The sequence below is a fragment of the Psammomys obesus genome, unplaced genomic scaffold (genome assembly GCF_907164565.1).
Source record: "Psammomys obesus unplaced genomic scaffold, mPsaObe1.curated_primary_1811, whole genome shotgun sequence".
Classification (NCBI taxonomy): Eukaryota; Metazoa; Chordata; class Mammalia; order Rodentia; family Muridae; genus Psammomys; species Psammomys obesus.
In genome coordinates, this window is record NW_026585689.1 from 12,546,232 (window position 1) to 12,567,195 (window position 20,964).

Below are 20,964 nucleotides of genomic sequence, written 5' to 3' on the forward strand. Positions count from 1 at the left end.
AGGGAGGGAGGGAGGGAGGGAGGGAGGGAGGGAGGGAGGGAGGGAGGATGGATTATAAGTCTGTTGTGCTGTTTGAAAGGTGATACAATCAAGCTCAGGCCTATGTCACATTTCCCTGGTGCACATTTAATGTGGCATATATAACACTGTCTAAAGAGACAAACGTGTGAGTACCACGTTTGTTCCGCTTGTTATTTTTGTTGTTGTTGCTCTAGAATTCAGGACTGAACCCAGGATGCGTATGCCTGCATGGTATATGCATATGTCTGCAGACAGAGGCACCTGTGCATGCACCGAGAGGCCACGGAGCCCTGGGTGACCTCACATTCTCTGCCTCGTTTCTTTGAGATAAAATGAAAGACTATCAGGGGGGAATGGGAACATAAAGATTTCATTAACTTAAGCAAAAAATGTTGCTTAGTACATACTGTTTAAGCATACTTGTATACTTGAACTGTTTAAATATAAGTACACACTGTTTAATTATAAGTATATGCTGTTTATCAGGGAGTGGTAAATTTTTCTCACAACAACAGGATAGTTTGTCCCCATTAAAATAAGTTAACCAGCTGGGTATGTAGCTTGGTTGCAGAACATGGGATTTTTTTTTTTTAAAGACAAAATAAGTGTTTTTATTTCAACATGAAGCTTCCCAAGCATAATAAGAAATATTGTATACCTTCTGCTATCCAGGTCTTATAAACGATGGTTATTACATTTCATAAAAGATAACAATAATATAAGTAATATCTGTATGTTAAAAGCTAATATTCATGACAGTAATCTTATGTTCATATTTTGACATACTTGACATATATTTTACATTGATATGTCCTCATTTTTTGCTTTATATTAATTATAGTTTATTCACTTTGTATCTCATCTGTAGCTCCCTCCTTCTTCCCCTCCCAATCCTACCCTCCCTCCCTCTTCTCCACCCATCCCCTCCCCAGTCCACTGATGGCGAAGGCCCTCCTCCCCTTCCTGGGATTCTTAATGCACACAACAGTCTGAGGATCACTGCTCTGGGATTCACTAGAGAAGCATGAGATAGAAAAAGAAAATTATTGGGTTTGTTGAAATATAGAGACCATAACAGATGGTAAAGTAAATGTCCCCAAATATGACATCCGGTGACCTGAAAGCAGGCATTCCTTTTTATTTTAAATCCTAGCACAGGGCCTGTCACACAGAAGTTGCTACGTAGATGGTTGCTGGATGTACTTACAAATATCAGAACTCAATGCTCTGTACTAATTTCTCACTGTAAGTGCCTAGCATGCAGCACATGCCCAAGGAATAGTGATGAAACACATTCATTGAAAAGTTAGCACTGGCATGTGCCAAAATCTGGAAAAGGGTTCTGGCATCTCATCACTTGCCACCCTTACAAGGACCCTGCGAGGATGTGGTAAGCACACACAATTTCTGTTAGAGATGAGAAAACTGAGGCTGAGAGATGTTTGCCCCCTGACATGTAACAGAATCATGACTCAACCCATATCTATCATGCCAGGATCCTTCTACACCCTGCCTCTGCCGGGGGCACCCCTTCACAGATGAGCAGTTCTGTACTTCTGACACCAGATTAAACATTACAGAATGTTTCTCTAATTGTCAAGTCTACCCATTTCTTCCACGGAATCAACTCAGTGTTAGTAAAATGGAAAGTTCAAGGCTCTGACACAAATTCTGCTGAAATTAAACCCTATTATTCTCAACCCTGTTCCTGCCAACCTTGCCCTCCCCACTAGTGTTGTCTGTAGAAACAAAGCAAACCCTATAAAATGGCACTAGAAAAATGGCCATTTTTTCCCCTTTGGGGGCCTCCTAATGTTTTCTCCAGCCAAAGGAAGCTTTTGGCCAATTTAAACAGCCAAAAAGAAGAAAACACGTTCACCAATAGTGAAAACTCCCTAAGTACAAAAAGCCCCGTGGGTCTTGAAACCAACATCATTCAACAGCAGGTCAGAATCAGCCATGCTGTTCGCTTTTTCTCATTGCTGGGTCATTCGCAGACCCCTGCTGTCTGGTTTCTATGATCCCACTTCCTCTTGGCCTTTCTACAGAGGCTTCTGAATGTCCATTTGTCAGCTAAGCCACCCAAGATCTGGTGCTGGTCTTTGTTCAAAAAGACAACCTGCAGAACCCAGGGCTAGCAGCTCAACAGTTTGATCAGTTTCCTGCAGACAGCATCCGTTTGCCAAGCTGGTTCCTAACACTCAACTCTGACATTAGCTCCCTCTTTCCTCATACCTGCACTTATTTATTCATATTCTCTCTCACTTGCCCCTCTCCCCAGCAGCCTGGCAGCCAAACCTTTTTTTTTTTTTTTGGTAGGTTAATAAGGTCTTAAACCATGTCCCGTGCTCTCTGTGGCAAAGCTTTCTTGTGCTTCCTGCTTGGTCAATGATTCATGACTTAACTGTTCACACAAGGCCTGATCTCATACCCAGTCTGTGGCTGTTAAGACCTAATAAATAACATATCTCTGCAAGTTAAAAAAAAAAGAAAAAAAGAAAAAAACATTAGCCTCCTAGCTCCACACATCCCTGTGGGCACCCAACATCATGATTTTAAGCCCAGCCAGACCACAGCTGTGACTTTCCCTTTAGTCACCCTTGTCCACGGTTCATGTCTGCATCCTGACGGAATAGCCCTGCTGACACCTGTGTCCATTCAGGCCTCCCAGGGGCCTTCCTCCACTCGGCTATCCTCAGCTCACACTAACACATTCAAAACTGCCCGGAATGAGGCCAACTGACCTCACATCCTGCCTTCCTCCCCCTCTGCACTTCTTGCTCGGTTTCTGACTGTTCTCTGCAATTACATACTCGTGTGAAGAAACCGACAAAAACTTGAGTCTGTGTTAATTTCTAATATTTAGCTCCAGCCCTAAGCGCAAGTCTCTTAGACCCAGCCATCTCTGCTTAGCCCATGTCTTACTGGAAACACTGGACCCCACTTTGACAGAGGGAAAAGCCTCAGTCTTCAACTCACAACCCTCCTTTGAAGTGCAGTCCTTATTATTTTACCTGATGGTCCCAATGTGTACGGATGACTGTCTAACCTACTGAGGACCTCGATCCAGTGGAGGCCATGGCCATGTAATTAACAGCAGTTTATGATACACACAGTAAATACATAACATGGCATTAAGCACTTTTGCTTATAATAAGTCAAGAGTTTTAAAATCCTCAGTGAGATTGTTTAATACTCCAAGCAGTGGTCGGGATTCAAACTGGCAACTGTCTGATTTCACAGCCCACAATTTTAAACTATATATTAAGTAAAACTATAATAACTATTTAACTATAACACTGTGAGCCATAATAACTGTATTTTTTAACCATAATACTATGAACTTAATGATAACATTTTAAAATTAAAACAAAAGAGACTGGGGTGTAGCTCAGTGGCAGCAAACATATTTAGCATATATGAAGCCCTAGATTCAATTTCCCACACTAAGCAAATAGAAAATAATGTTATAATACACATTAAGTAAATGTTTATTAAAATACATCGACTTAGAAACACTAATCTATCTCAAAGAGATAGTTTAAGGCACTGATGGAATTTTCTGCTAGAAACATCGGACAGTTTTCCATAGGCCATAGTTAAAGAGCTAAAGCACATACACAATAAATGCGCATGGTTATACCAAAAGAACTATTTCCTTAAATATGAAGTTATTAGCTATTATTATTTGATTAAAAAATATCAAAAAGGGGAAAACACCTACAAATGAACCAATATAAAATTATTACTTCCAGAACTCAGGGAAGCAGGAACAAATGGATCTCTGCGAGTGTGAGGCCACTCTAGTCCATAAATCAAGTCCAGGACAGCCAAGGCTACACAGAGAAAGCCTGTTTAAAAAAAAAAAAAAAAATTATAACTTGATTTTTATCCCCTCCAAAAAAAAAAAAAAAAAAAAAATTTTTTTTTTTTTTGAGTCTTAAAATTGTCCCCAACTACATAAATTCTGACCAATTTCTAAAGCCACAGCTGCTTCCTTCTTCAGGGCAGAAAGGCAGCATCATACATAATTAAGTTTCTTTGTCTCTCGTCACTCATCCACCAGTTGTTTAGATAATGAGCTAATCTTCAGCCACACACTCTTCTCTTTCAGTCTATGCAGAAAGCCAGTGCTTTGCCAAGTAGATTTCATCATGTGCGGATGCAGACAGCTTGCTTTATCTACTTGAATGTAAGCCGGCATTGCCAAAGCAGATGACCAAATCCCCGCCCTCCCAACCCCCATTTACAGGGGACACGCTCATGGCAAACATGTAGAGGAAGCACTTTCAGCAGAATTCTTATTTTTAATATCACAGCTGGACACGAAAATCACTCAGTTAACAGCAACTGTATTGGATGCTAAAAATAAATGAACTAAAGTTCCTGTTTTCAGAACCTCTCACTTGATACTCTGCTCCACTGCTCATACACAAGGAAGTTTTCAGGAGGCTTCCTTCTTATGCTTCCTCTATGTAAGCCTATTCTCTCTTCCATCTTTCTCTTCCTCTCTCTCTCTCTCTCTCTCTCTCTGTATGTGTGTGTTTTTCTCCCTCCTCTCAGGAACCTACCCCCCCCACCCTTTCTCTCTCTCTCTCTCTCTCTCTCTCTCTCTCTCTCTCTCTGAGACAGGGTTTCTCTGTATAGCCCTGTATGTCCTAAAAATCACTCTGTTGACTAGGCTTGCCTCAAATTCAAGAGGTCTGCCTGGCTCTGCCTCTCCTATGCTGGGATTAAAGGTTTGTGCCACCAGTGCCTGGTGATTCACTTATCAAAGAAAAAAAATTTGGATTTTTTTCTTTTTGAGACAGGTTTTCATTTTGCCCAGGCTTGCCTCAATTTCACTATTACAGCAGAAGCTAAACTTGAACTCCTGATTCTCCTGCCTCCACCTCTCAAAGGCTGGGATTATTGGCATGAGCCATCGAAGCTGGCCTATTTTCCTACTTTAATATTCAATTGGAAGATACCAGCTGCAAAAAGCATTTGATAACTTAAATGCATGACTATGTTTAATTTTAAAAATTAGTTGTATAATGGAAATTATATACAGTAAACTCATCAGTTTAATTGTACAATTTGAAGAGGTTCGGAGAATGTAGACAATCTTGTAACAAGCACCAATGTGGGGATACCAAATGTTTTTCAGCAAATCCCAAACTCCCTTTGTTTCAGTCAGCTCCCTGCCCCTTCTTTCTGATCCCTCACAAACGGATGACATCACTATAGTTTTTACATCTCTATAGAATATATATATGCATAAATACGTAACTATATAATTTCATAGTGATGCAGCCACAAAAGGTATTCCGTATTTATGCTAATATAATGCTTTAAAAGCACATTCATTGCTGCTTGTACATTGCTAGCTAGTATTCCATTGTGGCTAGGGATACAGGAATTGATTTACCATTTCCCTGGAAAGAGAGATTGAATTTCTTTGCAGATCTTTGTTTACTGTAAATAAACTACAGTGAACATTCAAATATAGCTCTTTTGGGTAGAAACATGTTTTATGTGCCAGTTGGTTTTCATCAACCTGACACAAACCAGAGTCACCTGTGAAGAGGGAAATTCAAAGAATTGCCTTCATCAGACTGACTTCCAGGCCTGTCTGTGGGCATTTCTTGATTGCTGACTGAAGTGGAAGGGGCCAGCTCACTGTGGCTCTGAATTACATAAGAAACCAAGCTGAGCAAGTCATGTGTGCTGGCTAGTTTTACACCACCTTGGCACAAGCTAGAGTCATTTGAGAAGAGTGAAGCTCAGTTGAGAAAACGACCCCACTGGGTTGTCCTATGTGTGAGCCTGAACTGCATTTTCTGCATTGATGGACTATGGGACCAAGCGCACTGAAGCTGATAACCACTCCTGACCAAGTAGGTCTGGGTTGTTTAGGAATGCAGGCTGAGCAAGCCATGGGAGCAAGCCCCTAAGCACTGTCCCTCCATAGTCTCTTCAGTGCCTCAAACTATGGATCCTGCCTTGATTTCCTTCTCTGGCTTCCTTTTGTGATTGACTGAACCTATAAAGCCAAATAAACTCTTTCCTCCCATATTTGTTTTGGTCAGTGTTTTATCAGAGCAACAGAAATCACACTAAAATGGTACAGTAAATATTTTTAACTTTATACAAAGTTTACATTGCATTTTGATACCAATTTTTAAACATATTTACTTCAGTCAGTTGAAATGGAAATATATACATATATACATATATACATATATATATATATATATATATATATGTTTTAAGTTACAGGTGCTATTTAATAACACAAAAGTCACTAACAAAGTCGCTCTAAATGTATTAGTAATGATAATACATTGACTATACGCATATAAGTATGATGCATATGTTCACAAGGATGAAGAAAACAGCACTTGGTGTGGTACTGAAGTTAAACTACACAAATTAAAAAATCATTCTGGTTATCTGTTACCAGTAAAGAAAAACATGTGGAGTGCCTTTCCCTGGCACTCCAGTGTAGTCCAGAGTCCGAATCACCAGAAATGCACTCTTGCCCTCTCTGGTCCTGTGAGTCAGCAGATGTCTGAGTGATGTTTGCTAAAAAAGCACCGCTGAAGTCAGAGGAAAGGGAACAGGTCCCCAGTGAGAATCAGGGCCTCATGCAAACCATGGGTTTTGAGATTTTAGAAGTTCCTTAACTCCCATGCTTCCACCTACAGACATCTTACAAAATAGCAAACGAACGGAATTTTCTCAGAAGAAACAAATTAAACACCCTTTAAGGATAAGAGGGCTTGAAGAAAAGATTCGCTCACCATAGCAAGCAGGAAATGTCTGTGGTTTACTTGTAAACACAGCAGACACAATTGTTCCTCCATAAATGACAGTTTCATACCCTACCTACTACGGCTGTCTCATGATACTAGTGGTGTTTTGAGAAGGAAATATGTAGAACTCTCCTCTTGACCCTGAAATTCAATCCTCAGGACCCAAATGGTGAAAGCAGAAAACCAACTTCTATAAGTTGTCCTTTGGCCACGTCTTGCTTTCTGTCTCTGTCTGTCTCTCTCACACACAGATATTAAACAAAAGCATTTCCAGTTACTGCTATGTACAACTATATCCAGGAATTTCAATCTTAGAGCTAGGAAGGGTTCAAAAACTTAGGACACTTAGACAGAATGAGGCCTTATATACTAAATCACAGTAGAGACAGCCAGGATTATAAGAATTAGAAATGTAAAAACCTGTCAAAAGTGTTTAGCTTTAAGAAACAGAGTCGGGCATAGCAGAGCATTTTTACATGGATTAAAACTCCTCCCCATGGCACAACTCCTGTTTCACAGTGAAGGCACAGTAGTATTTACTTACTCGAGAATAAACAAATCAATAAGAATGATACTGTTGACACTAATGGCCTTTCTTTTAATCCAGGTCTCTTTAAATCTCTAAGGTGTTAAACATCTGGCCCACTTCTATGTGGGTGGTGCCGAGAGAGCCTGGACTGTATGTCACGCCTCTCTGCCTGTGCTTCTAGAGCTTCACTTCTACCTCTACCCAATCATATTCAGGCTCTCTGGCTATCTTAAATCTTCTCTCCCAAGCCCTCATTCTCATTCCATCTCACTCAGCTACTCTTAATGATCTCCAAACCTCCCTTTACATCAGCCCATATTAGAGCTGGTATAAAACTCTCAAAGTACAGTCTCCATCTTGCCATTGCACCCACAGTGAAACTTTCACTGGCTATCTGCCAAATTCACATAACCTCACTAAGCCCAGAATTACAGACTTCTATAATTTGGACCTTTCATTCCATCCTCTTCTTGATACAATTTAGAGTTTGTAGGCAGCACCATTATTGGGTGTTAAGATTTACCTGTTTGGTAATTGAATCCCTTAGATTTGAGTCTTGGCAATTCCTCTGAGTTTACTTAGCTTTTTTTTTAATGTCTTATTTTCCTCTGCAAAATAGAGAATAATGATGCTACATAACTGAAGTGAAGTATTACAAGTAATAAATGTAATTTAAGCATCTGGCAGATTATAAGAATTTTTTGAATCTTATTTTAATTTTTCTTTTAGAATTGAATACACCAAGTCTACCCAAAGCCATCTTGAAAGTACAGAAGTTAAAGATCTTACAGAAAAATGGTGTATTAATAATAGCTTCAAAAATTAAGTTTCCATTGCCACAGTAACGATTATGTCTGTACACTAATTTTGACATTTCTAAGCATCTATTAATCATTCCAAAAACAGCAGTGCTAACTCTTTGGCCAAATTCAAATTAAATCCTTTTTCTAGGGAACCATATCTTTTTATGGTTTTCATAATAAAACTACACAGATACTAAGAAATTTTAAAAAAAAAGCAAGCTAATTCAGATTTATAACTAGCATTTCATTTTTTTTCCTTTTCCTCTTGAAAAGGTGTCCTGTTCACTAGCTGTCCTCAAGTTCACTTTATAGCATAAACTGGCTGATCCTTCTGCCTCCACTTCCCAACTGATGGGATTACTGGTGTTTATCATCACACCTAAAAAAATAAAATAAAACCAAGAACTTTACAAATAATCTAAGTTGGTAAATAAAATAGGTTCATCTTAGACTGAGATCACTTATGTGGAGAATTAGCATCTGTGTTCTAGATGTGGAAGGGAATACTACAACTCAACAAGTTTAACAAGATAAGGATGAAGACTGAAAATCATATGAGCTCAAGCACAGAAAATGGATAGAGAAGAAGAAATATGGCAGGCAGTAGTTTGCTTTCTGCCACTCAGATAAAAGCAACTTGGGAAGGTAAGGGATTATTTCACAACACAGAGTACAATCAATCATCAAGGAGAAGACAGGGAACAAACCTGGAGCAGGAACTGAAGCAGAGGCTTACTGGCTGGCTCCCTTCAACTTTCTTATACAACACAGAACCGCCTGCCTCAAAGCAGCGCAGCCCACAGTGGAGGCCATTTTCTCAGATGAGTTTTCCTCTTTCAAAACAACCCCAGCCTGTCGGGTTGACAACAACCCACCAGCAAAGAGGACAACAAATAGCTAAAACTTACTGAACCCTTATCTGGCAAAACTGTTCTGAATGCACTAGATGTAGAAATCTTTAGTTGTCAGAATCACTCTCTAGAAAGGGCTACACTACAGAGAGGGTAAAAACCTGACCAGAAACACCACAGAAGACCAGAAAAACACAGCAGAACTGGAACTTCAAACTATGTTTATTTTTTTTCATTATTAAAAGGACTCTCAAAATCCTCCTGTCTCCCTGATGCCAGAAAATGTAAAGACTGACAGAACAGCAAAGTCAAGATTACAGGCCAAATTCCCTCAAGAGATTGCCAGCAGGAGGAAACAGGATCTTATCCTCCACATCTAAGTTCAAGACAGTCAAGTGTAGTCCAAATCTTGTGACCTAGGGGTATCCTGGGCTAGGGGTGGAGCTATGAAACACCACAAATAATCTCAGCAGTAATAAACAAGAAACTCCCATGGACCAAAATTTAGCAGCATGACGAATATTTAAAGTGTCCATGCTGCTAAAACATAACCTTCTCAATCAAGAGGTGTCCTGCACAAAAAGATCTCCAAAGAAGACAGAACTGTTGGGTGGTGACCAACCTGTAGGTCTCCACCCCTTTGGGGTGTCATATAGCAGATATCCTGCATATCAGATATTTACACTAGGATTCATAACAGTGGCAAACTTAATGATGGAGTAACAAGTAAAATAATTTTATGTTTGGGGGATTAGAAACTATGTTAAAGGGTCACAGCATTACGAAGGCTGAGAACCACTGGCTTAGTGGGTAAAGTTGCTTGCCACAAAGGCTGACAACCAGCGTTCGCAGTTTAGGATCCACGTGGCAAAAAGACTCCCTCGAGCAGCCCTCTGGCCTCCACACATGTGGCATTTGTGTGCTGGTACACAACTATTCACAGTCGTGCTCAGGAGTACACAGATACAACCATTAACAAAATTATAATGCTTTAAAAGGCTGTACTGTAACCAATTTGCTAGCAGAATAATCTTATCTTATTGAATCTTAATGGATCCAAAAGACTATAAGAGTCCATGGGGATGGAGTGGGTTTGTTTGTTTTTAAGTAGCTAATTCCTGATGGATGTGGGTGTGTGTGTGTGTGTGTGTATTGCTTTAAAGCTTTTTCAGAATAATTGATGAGCTGGCGTATGAAATTTGTGCAAATAGTTGGGAGAATAAGCCTAAAAATTTCATTAGGGTGGTGTAATGATATTACTATTAATTCTTTCATTAAAGACAGAGGGAAATAGAATTTATCCAGAAACCCAGACCCAGGATGAGAAGGCATCTCCTCCAAGGCTTGTCAGTCCAATATTTGTCAAGTACTTAATGTCCTACTTTGACCTCTGGAGTTTTCTTAATCCCCCCTTCCATGTTGACTTAAAGCAGCTCCAAAGAAAGCACATTCAGGTAGACTATAAACGTAAGCTTCCCAGACTCCATAGTTTGACTTCTGGATATGCTGAGGAGGAAGCAATAGCTTTACGTCTCCTAAGCCTTCTGGCCACCTACAGAACTGGAAAGAAGGAAAACAGCTTGCAGCTGGAAACGGACACATTCACACCACCTGAAAGTACCGGCTCATTTTGCAGTGTTGAAATTCACATCTAAGGAACCCAAGACAAGGCTGGGCTCACTCCACCGTCCACCAACCTGCACTTTTAGAGTGTGTTTCCCAAAGGCCCTCTCTTTCTTAAGAGGGTAGCTGAGGGGAGATGATGGAGGATGGAACGCCTCAGGAGCCTACTGCTGACATGTGGAGGTCTTGATGCTGGAAATAATCCAAGATGAGGGGGTGTTCTGCTGCCTCACGTGCAAGTGCTGAAACAAAACACAAAGACAGTATGCTTAGAAAACGGTTAACCTGTTACAAAATACTGTAAGAACGCTGTATTAGTCAGTTCACTTGTGATTTCCTAAAAGCTGCTTTATGGGATGTTTAGATGAGACTACCAAACATGAAACATAAATGAAAATAAACACAAACACAAACCCAGCCGAGCGAGTCCCACATTACATTCTGTCCTTCCAGACTGGCTTTCCAAAGGATCCAGCTCAATCTTTTTGAAAAATAACATATCCAGCTAACCTAATCTAAAGCAAGCTAAAAGCGAAAAGAAGCAACCGTCTCACTTTTTGGGTTACACACACACACACACACACACACACACACAGCTTTACTGTGAAATGCAGAAGTGAAAGGAGGAGCTACAAGCTCTGAACACCCTGGGAAATTAAGAAGGGAAGAAAAGAAGTTGGGAAGGGGTTGAGAATAAAAACATAAGAGAACAAGCAGGGCAGCCTAATGGTACAAGAACAGCTGGCAGCTCTTATCGATCAGGAGACTTCCAAGATCTGCCCTGCAGAGGACAGCAGACAGCTGTCTCCAATCCTCCCCCAAGCCTCGAAATAAAGCTGTTCTAATGATAGATAGATAGATAGATAGATAGATAGATAGATAGATAGATAGATAGATAAAGTAGTGTCAGAATGTGCCATGGCCACTTCCTAAAACAAGAATAAAAAGCTGCAAAGCAAGTTTGTGGCTGTCCCTCATACAGCTTTTCTTATACAAAATTAACTGCATCTATTAGAAAAAAGATTAAAAAAAAAAAAAGGTGACTTTTATTTCTGAAGTCTAGGCAAATAATTATGTGATTAAATCAGAATGCCAGGCAGAGATAGATACCACCAAAAAGAGATCACCACCAGGTGGTGGTGGCACACACCTTTGATCCCAGCACATGGGATGCAGAAGCAGGTGGATCTCTTTCAAGGCCAGCCTGATCTACAGAATTATTCTCCATGAATATAGAGGACATGGAGTTCCTGGGTCTCTGTCACCTACAACCAACTACTACTTAAAACTGACGAGTAAAAGAATGCAGATTGCTCTTTAAGGTTACTTAGTCTGAATAGATCATAGGGCAAAGGCCAACAATGTTATATGAAAACCAGTTGAGAGATGAAGATGTACTTTGAAAGCTATTCACAGAGTTAGGTCTCAGCTCCCTTCCTAAGATTTAGGGTACCTAAAGATAACAGGATTCAACATGAGCTAGTGAGTCACTTGTTAACAATACTTATTCCGCTATCCAGCCTTACTTGGCAGGATTTGCAGAAGCACTTAAAAAATGTTGGCATCAGCTGGACATGCTCATTCTGATTTTGCAGGTCTGAGTCCAGACCTCATCACTCTCCCTCCCAGGAGGCTCCCAGGCGATTCCAAAGTCACGGCCCCACACTTTTTGTAGTAAGACTAGTGTGTAAGCAAGAACCAGTGTTTCACAAATGCAGTCTTGTGTTCTGATTTTATGTATTCATAGACAATGATACATATACACATCCATATATAGATATACATATATTATATATATACACATCACTTTCCAGCCCTTATTCTGGGATGTGGCTAATGATTAACAACATTAATTACTAATAACATTAATAAGTGATTAATAACACGTTAAGAGGTTTAACGAGGGCACACCAAGTTCCAGCAAAAGTGTAACATCCTGCTGTTTTGAGGACCTTACGGTCATCTCTTGGGTAACAACTGTGCACAACCGCAAAGATGCAGCTCACTTCTACTCTTAAGAAACAGTGCTTTCATCCTGAGCTTAGAAATTAACCACGGCCAGCAATTTATTTGCTCACAGTAACACACAATGTGAAAAAGAAAGCTCTAAAGAATTATTCACAATGATTTCTGCAAAACTGAGTGGCTGTTAAAGGAAAGGGAGTTTCTTAGCACCACAAACTGTAATCCATGTGTAGATTTTCTGTTCTTTTTCCGGTCCTGACATTTCACCTAATACCCACCTGGATCATCAATCGGTCATATTTTGTTCTGCTCCTCACCTCACCAAACAAGCTCAGTTTTCAATCAGTTCTTAACAACTTCTATGAAACCTTCCCTGGAGAAATACGCAGATCTAAATGTAGCCCTTTCTCAAACTGTAAACAACCTTTAGTTTCCCTTCTGGAGAAAATAATATTACGATCGATCAACAAGGGCTAAGCCGAACCTGCCTGACCACATTTGCAGTCCTAGCTACTCTAGAGGCTGAGACAGAACAACTGCAAGGCCAGCCAGCCAAGCAACTTAGTAATACCATGTTTTCACCATAAACAAATAGCAATGGAGCTGGGGAGACAGCTCAGTGGGGAAGTACTTGCCGGGTACCGGTGAGGCCCAAGGTGCTTCCCAGCAGCACCGTGCTAAGGACAAAAAACAGAAAACACAGCAGTCCTGTGTTGCCTTCCTAAAGTTATAAACAACACCTGATTCACAGAAGCCCCCTTTCAAATCACCTCGTCTGCCAGGTTGGTTGTTGTTTTCTGAATGTGCCTAGATCATTCTGTCCCTTCCACCTCTTTTTTTACCCTGTCTCTGCCTCTTCACCTACTTTTAAAATAAACGAATCAGGCCGAGAGAAAACAGAAATCAAACTGTAAGATTCCAGTGTTAAAACCTGTCCTGCTTTTCAGGGCAAATACATGGGCCAACATGAGTTACAAATGAGAGGCAGGTATTATTTTGGAGTACTATATATTTGATTATTATAAATAAATCATTAGTAATGTTTCCATGAAACCATATATTTTAGATTTACTTCAAAATCTCAGTATTCTAATAATCCTTATAGCAGAGGGTGTTGACTAAAATCCAGTATTCAGCGAAGTTAACTCTGAGCATTGTTTTGTCTCTAAAGTGACGCTGTTGATGCTCAATAAACAAATTCCCAATGTCTTCTCAATGCCAGACACTGTTCCAACCTCCAGGGATTCAGTGTTTCAGAGGCATACATCAGCAAGCCATTCATGAACATTTATCAAATTATGGTTGGCAACTATCGGAACTGATCCAGGCTGGGGAAGGAAGGAAACAGTTCACTCTCATGTGAGGGTGAATCACATGAAACAGGCTAGGAAGGAAGAACATCCCAGACAGAGGGAAGAGCATACCTGCAGCCACTCCAACAGCAGCCTGAGGAACAGTCACCAGAACCAAAAGGATGGAACGAGAACAGAGTACCAAGAGTTGTCTCTGACCTTCACGCATGTGCAAGACATGAACACGGATATGCATGTCAAACACACACACACACAAAATAAGTGAAAAAAATCTTTTTTGAGACAGGGTGCTAGGATTACACTAGCCAGTACTCCCAGCTGGAAAAAAAAAATCTTAATAAATTTCTCGTTTACATGAACCTATGATAATGTTAACAAAGCATCCTAGCTTGGCAGCGGTGGCACACGTCTGTAATCCCAGCATTTGGGAAGCAGAGGCAGGCTGATCTCTGTGAGTTAGAGGCCAGCCTGGTCTACAGAGTGAGTCCAGACAGCCAAGGCTACACAGAGAAACCCTGTCTCAAAAACAAAACAAAAAGCAAGCATCCTAATGAGGAAGTAAACATATTTTTCTTTCTCATTGCAAGAACCATGCTGACGGAGCAGAAAAATCAGCTGTGTGGAGGGAGAAGCAGATAAAGGTTTTTCTGGAATGCTTTGTGCTATGTTCTGTCCAGAAAACAACCCAAGGCACAAACACAAAAACTGCCTTTTTTTCTTCTTTTTAGAGAAAATAAAAAGGGTTGTGATGTGTGTGCTGTGCAGCAGAGAGGATGCTTAAAACCAACAACTGGGTAAAATGCCTGAGACCTATTAACTGCAAAAAAGAATCTTATTTGCATCTGCTGCATCTTTAGCTCCAGGACAGTAGAACATGGTATCCTGACTGTCAGGCATAAACTGAAATCAGACCAGCAAATATATTAGACCCAGCTAAATGCACCTTCTACATTGTTTTTATAAACAAACATTTGAAAATAAAACCCGTCCTCAAACATTAGCTATTTCAAAACATGTGTAACTATTAATTAATGTCCACATTCTTTAAAGAAGGGCATCTGTGGGGCTGGAGGGATGGCTCAGCAGTTTAGGAGGGGCATTTGTCTTAGGGATGAGCATGCAGAGGTGGAGTTGAGATGATCTACAGTGAAATACACATCACCCCCAAGAGAGGAAATAAAAAGAAATCTATGTTCCCAATGCAAGAAGTAATTGCTAGCATACAGGAGTCTCCTTGGAGTCCAACTATTTGGTGCTGCTTTCACAAAGAACTACATTGCACATTCCATAGGCAAGGCAACGAGATAGCACCTCTGCTCAGTTCCTGGCTGAAGTCCATTAAATCCTCCTGGGCTGAGGAAAACCCTTCCAACCTTCAGGAGACCAATGGCCTAACTCAACTGAAATCCCTTTAGTACTTTAGTGAAAAAAAAAAAAAAAAAAAACTGGCCAGATGACCAGAGTAGGGTGGGGGGGCATGCCCTTCCACCCATCTGTATACTAACCCTTTCATCTTAGATTTAATACCCATCTATCACGCACCACAGGATCTCATGATGCAACGGTTGAGCTGAAATCACTGTCACCTGACAGGGAAATCCCCAGTTACACATTTAAACAATTAACCATAACAAAAACAGAACCTTCTGTTTCCCTCTTGACCTCTTAACTGCTTGTTCAAGATACACTCCTTTTTAATTTAAGTTATAATAAATATAGGCATTGTCAAAAAGAGGACACTTTTTTCTCCAGGTATAAATGCCAAGAACTAGCAGGTGAAAGACTCAATGAACTGAGAAAGCTCCCTCTCTCTCTTCCCACGCCCCCCCCCAACATGCACACTAGCATTAATTAAACTCCTGAAAGTTTTACATTTACACTTGTAGGAGCCCTGAAGATGATCCCATACTTACTAAGGGCACAGGCAGGGAGGGGACGCTGGAGATTCCATATCCACTCTGCAGCCACTCTAGACATCGTTGGAGACTAAAAGACAGTCTATGCTCAAAGTGTGCAACAGAATTGCTGCCAGTTGAGTCCCTAGACCTGGCAGACAGGGCACAAGCACAGAGCACAGGAATTAGGCCCAGTCTGTGGACTCGCCCTGGGGATTTCAAAACAGTACCTTCCTTGTGATCACACTAGAAACTTAGTCCCAAATAAAAACTAGACCAAGCAGTAAGGCAGTTTAAAAATCAACCTTTGCTCAAAACAAAACATCCTGTAGACTCCTAAGCTCTGCGAAGTTTCTTAGAGTCGAAGATCTCATTGTCAAGCTGTTTTTGAGCAGAAGGCTGTATTTTCTCCTATGAAAACTGTTCTTTCATACACCCGAGTACAGCAGAATGAAGCCTCCATTCACAAGACAGCACAACACTAGGAAAACAGGGGCCTTCTTTTTAAAATACAGCATGTTATTTTTTTGTTTTGTTTTCCGCTCAAAGATTCTGGAGTGGAGAACTAGGGAAACCACACCCACAGCATGGCTTCAGCCTGGATCTGGGGAAAGGCCAGTTCAGAAAGAGCCAGATAAAAAGTAGAAGAGCTTGTACTAGTTCAAGCTTCATCCTGTATCTTAATCAGGAAATAAAACAGGCCCCTAAAAAAACCGCTCTTGAAAACCTGAATAGGGAGAAGATGAAGTCACATGGTGGTATCAAACACTGTCATCCCGTGGGGCACTTTCAGACAGGGAGGAACAAGGGGCCAGAGAGCGAGCCTGGAAGTCAGCTCAACGGAGAACTGTCTTTGCCTACTCAGCCAGGTAAATGCCATTGATGTCCAGAGAGAAGCAGAACAACAGTCCCCTGCAGACCCTCTGTACAGCATCCGGGGCTCCAGAAACTGGAGGAAGGAGGGTTCTTAGAGCAATCAATAAATGGCGACTCACAGAGTTCTGAAGTCTAGTAGTTCGAAAGGAAGGTGTCAGCAGGCCCATGTTCCCCCTAAGGGTAGCTAGGATGATCCTTCTTCTCTCTTGCTCTGGGAGCTTTGCTGGCAATCTTACGCACTCTGTGGCTTATAGAGTCATCCCCCAAGTCTACCTTCACCTGTTGTTTTCGCCAGGCCTCCAACATTACATCAATTACTTGTCTTAAGGGCCATTCCTATCCCAGTGTGATCTCATCTTGGTTATATCAGATTCAGTTCTATATCCAAATAAGACCACAAGCCTGTGGGAAGGGGGGAGGGCTGGAGAGATAGCTCAGCAGTTAGGAGCACTGGCTGTTCTTCCAGAGGACCCAGTTCAATTCCCAGCACCCACATGGCAGCTCACGACTATAACTCTAGTTCCAGGGGATCTGACACTCTCACACCAATACACTTAAAATTAAGTAAATTATTTAAAAAAAAAAAAAAAAAAAAGGACCACAGGGCTGCTCATGTGCTGCACGTTAGGGTGAACATATAACACCTCTGGAGGGAGGCCAGGATTTCATGCTCAGCCAGAGACCCTGGTGCCATGGAGCCTTCAGAACCTACAGTTACTTGTGGCTACTCATGCCAACTCAAGTGGCAGGGCAGACACTCCCTTTGTAAAACTTGTAAACTTTGCAAACCTTCAAGGCTTGCAAGTGGCTCCCCAACCCCTACACCTGGAGCTCCAGTGGTCAGGCCTCAGGCCCAGACTTTCCGAACAGTACTAACAAAAAGATCCCACCAATCCCAGAGCTTGCCCCCATCTCAGGCCACATGCTCCCTCCAATGGAAGGCCACCCTAGAAAGCTCTGCCCTCCCTGCCCCTCAAGAAACCCTATTTAAACCCTGTGTTCTTCCCAGTTCCCTGCTACTTCTTGTTTGAGTCACGGCAGCCTGGGTTTTATCTCCCAGTAAATCTCTTGTGTGAGGTTTGTTGTGTGGTGTGACTTTATGTATTCCTTGGCTCTGGACTGTGAGGATACCTTTCCCTTCAGAGCTGTAACCCTTAAAGTACTGACAGCAATGCTAAAGGGAAGAAACCAGAACACTACCAATAATGAAAGTCAACATAATGGTCATATCTTGGGAAAGCAGTAGTGACTGATTAGGAGCAGTGACATATAAGTGTCCTCCTAAAGTCAGGAGCATTATTCTATTGCTTCATATCCAAGGCAGCTGACCTGCTCACTGAGGAAATCTACCGAGATTTACTCATATGGGTTGTACAGGCTATTATATATACATACATATAAGATATATCTACTGTGGCTCCATAGAATATTAAAGGAAATGAAATTGTCCAAGACACAGGGGTCCTGGCAGCCCAGTGGAAACTTCAGAGAAGAAGCATCGACTTGGAGTCACACAGCTGGGAACTAGCAGCTCCATCCAGGTGACTTAGACATCTGCCTGAGTGGTCAATTTACCTGAGAGGAACAGCTCTCCTGAGAGGAGAGACAGGTGTGAAACTGAAAATGCAATGCAATTTGTGAAGACGAAAGAAGAAGAAAGTTAAGTGCAAAGGCGTCTGTCTATTTTAACTGGCAAACTGAAAAGTTCTATAAGCAAACTCGAGACTGATAATTAAGAAACCCATGTGTTTGGTAAGCACATACCCATAAGGGTACACTCTGCCCTGAACAGTGCTGGCAATGCGCTGAGATGTCTGCCCTGTCTCTATTTTCCTATCCTCCTTGCAGACCTCTCCCTCACATTCCATTTCCAGGCTAATTGCAGCTCAAGTAAAATGAAATCTTGTGCATATGTATGTATGTGTGTGTATATATATATATGTATGCATATATATATATATATATATATTTTTTTTTTTTTTGAGACCAAGTATCATATAAGCCAGGCTGGCCTCAAACTCACAAAACAGCTCAAGCTAAGACTAGACTTGAATTCCTAGTCCTCTTGCCTCCACCTCCCACATGCTATGATTGCATGTGTATGCTACTATGACTGCTGAATAATCTCACACACACACACACACACACACACGTTGAGTTTTTTGTTTCTGTTTTTTGAGTGGATAACCATATTTTAAAACCAAAAAAAAAAAAAAAAAAAACCCAAACAACAACAAAACACCAACTAAAGATACCTAAGCCTTTAAAGGAATCTAATGAGTAAACTGTACTCTTTGACTTTAGTTAACTGTGAGAAATACGTAGCCCTGTTCAACAAACATTTTCTTTCCCCCTTTAGGGAACTCATGTATACATTTAAACACATACACTCATACATATTTTGTCTACTTTGTGCCAGTGAGCTCCTACCAAAGGGAATAGTGCATAGTACAAAAGGTATGTATACATATGAGTTGTTGTTCACTGATGAATAACTAAAAGAAGCACAATTTACATCATATAGTCCAAAGTGGAGTCTGCTCCTACAAAGAAACAAACAGGGGCAGGGAGCGGGAAGCAGAACTTGGTAAGGTCTGCCTGAAAGGATTTCTGGAGGGAGAGGAAGATAAGTTTTAACTATCTGAGGAATAGTAGCTGCAATGACAGGCATAAGAAAAAAAGCTATAAAACCAGGCATGGTGGTGCGTGCCTTGAACCCATCACTCAGGAGGCAGATTTGTGCAAGTTTGAGGCCAGCCTCGTATATGGGACAATGGCTACATAGTAAGACACTGTCTCAAAACAAATAACAGACAATAGAATGAAGTTGTAATACTAGCAACAACAGATAACATCAATAAAGATGTTAGATTATGTGGCAGAAACTATGCTGAACTGTTCCTGTGGATGCTTTACAATCAACTGTGGTGTGGCCATAACAGTTAACAGTTAAGGAAAGAATGGCCCTAGTAAGTTAGGCAATTTATTCAGTCAGGAAGTAATAGGCCATGAGGGTGGGGCCTGAGAAAACCTTACAGCCTGGCTTAGATGGGAGAGTGTGAAGTCAAAGAAAAGGCCCTCAGTGTCACCACCCAGGCCCAGCTAAAGCCTGGAAGGGCTCAGGGATCAAACCAAAACACTCGAAAGAAAGATAACATGACACAGTGAACTTTAAAAGGTGGCAGATTTTCAGACTTTTGAGCAGGTAAGTTTAAAAACTCCAAGAAGTCATGTTGAAGAATGAATGTTTTGTGTACTGGGCATACTGGTATTCACAGGTAGAGTGCTTGGGCAGGTAAGGTTTATAAGAATGTTTCTTTTACCATGGATGCCAAAGAGCCCCGCTCACCAAATTCGTAAAAATGGGCTTTTGTAATAAGTAGACAAGTCTGTGCTTCAAAACATTCAAAATCTGAAAACATGTACACTTTCAGCATGTAGGACTTTGTTGCATGCTTATCTGAAATATTGGCCCCTCGGAAGGATCCATGTACAACAGAAAACTTTTAAAATCATTACACTCTCTTAAAATTATAAATGAATTTCTGTTGAAAAATAACTAAATACCTCTCATGGCACTTTGATGCCTAGACCTTTTATCACTGTGGTTTTATTTATTCCACTTTATTTTATCTTTGGAAACAGGGTTTCTTTATGTAGCTCTGGTTATCTTGGAACTCACTCTATAGGCCAGGCTGACCTCGAACTCAGAAATCCACCTGTCTGCCTTTGCCTCCTGACTTCTGGGATTAAACGAGTATGCCAGCACTGCCTGGCATATTTTCATTTTCTAGTGTGTTTGTGTGTGTGTAGATGGTGTAGGCGTTGATCCCCATGCCCAGGGCATGGTAGGAAAGTACTCTACCAGTGAATCATAGCCCTAGATATTTTTTCAGTCTTTAAGTATAGTCGGTCATCCACAAACAGGGGTCAGTCCACCTATGATTTTCCTTATTCCCCAGCTTTGTCCCGACCACACCCCAGCTCCCCTTATCCCTGACAATCTCTTCCTCCGGTCTAAGTTCCTCCACTTGTCGGTTCTGATAAGGAGAGCATTTTATACCCTGGACCACTAAGTATGTCTCAGGCTAGGTAAGCGATACCAAATGGGTGTCTAGGAAAACACCAGAATTAAGCAGTATAAACTTGATAAGCAACAAAATTGTGGCCTTAGAAACTGCTTGGGGAAAAAAATGCATGAAACTATGAATACAAAACTTGCAGTTTTTTGTTTTTTTTTTTTGTTTTTTTTTTTTTTTTTTTTTTTTTTTTTTTTTTTTTTTTTTTTTTT

General features: G+C 40.9%; 1 protein-coding gene across 5 annotated transcripts in view; it reads right to left on the bottom strand.

Moving 5' to 3' along the window:
* Positions 1-20,964, bottom strand: part of St3gal6 (ST3 beta-galactoside alpha-2,3-sialyltransferase 6) — a 54,781-nt gene that overhangs the window by 26,810 nt on the left and 7,007 nt on the right. For 3 of the 5 annotated variants that reach the window (XM_055594299.1, XM_055594306.1, XM_055594321.1), the window contains exon 2: positions 10,699-10,866. The gene's annotated coding sequence lies outside the window, so the exon portion shown is untranslated. Of the gene's footprint in view, positions 1-7,870; positions 7,937-10,698; positions 10,867-15,815; positions 15,835-20,964 lie in introns of those variants that run through there. The other 2 variants (XM_055594329.1, XM_055594313.1) reach the window with 2 other exon arrangements.